Here is a 694-nt window from a genome sequence, read left to right as displayed (position 1 = left end):
CCACCCTGTCTTAGCGTAACGGGAGTCGAGGCGGACGTCGTCGCGGTAGCAACGACGGACGGCGAGACAAGCACGTGACACCACTGCCACCCTGTCTTAGCGTAACGTGAGTCGAGGCGGACGTCGTTGCGGTAGCGACGACGGACGCCGAGATGAGCACGTGACACCACTGCCACCCTGTCTTAGCGTAACGCGACTCGAGGCGGACGTCGTCGCGGTAGCGACGACGGACGCCGAGACGAGCGCGTGACACCACTGCCACCCTGTCTTAGCGTAACCTGAGTCGAGGCGGACGTCGTCGCGGTAGCGACGATGGACACCGAGGCGAGCGCGTGACACCACTGCCACCCTGTCTTAGCGTCACGCGAGTCGAGGCGGAAGTCATCGCGGTAGCGACGACGGACGCCGAGACGAGCACGTGACACCACTGCCACCCTGTCTTAGCGTCACACGAGTCGAGGCGGACATCGTCGCGGTAGCGACGACGGACGCCGAGATGAGCACGTGATACCACTGCCACCCTGTCTTAGCGTAACGCGAGTCGAGGCGGACGTCATCGCGGTAACGACGACGGACGCCGAGACGAGCACGTGACACCACTGCCATCCTGTCTTAGCGTAACGCGAGTCGAGGCGTACGTCGTCGCGGTAGCGACGACGGACGCCGAGACGAGCACGTGACACACTGCCACCCT

The sequence above is a fragment of the Triticum dicoccoides genome, chromosome 2B, assembly GCF_002162155.2.
Source record: "Triticum dicoccoides isolate Atlit2015 ecotype Zavitan chromosome 2B, WEW_v2.0, whole genome shotgun sequence".
NCBI classification, from domain to species: domain Eukaryota; kingdom Viridiplantae; phylum Streptophyta; class Magnoliopsida; order Poales; family Poaceae; genus Triticum; species Triticum dicoccoides.
Note: the sequence above shows the minus strand (reverse complement) of the source record.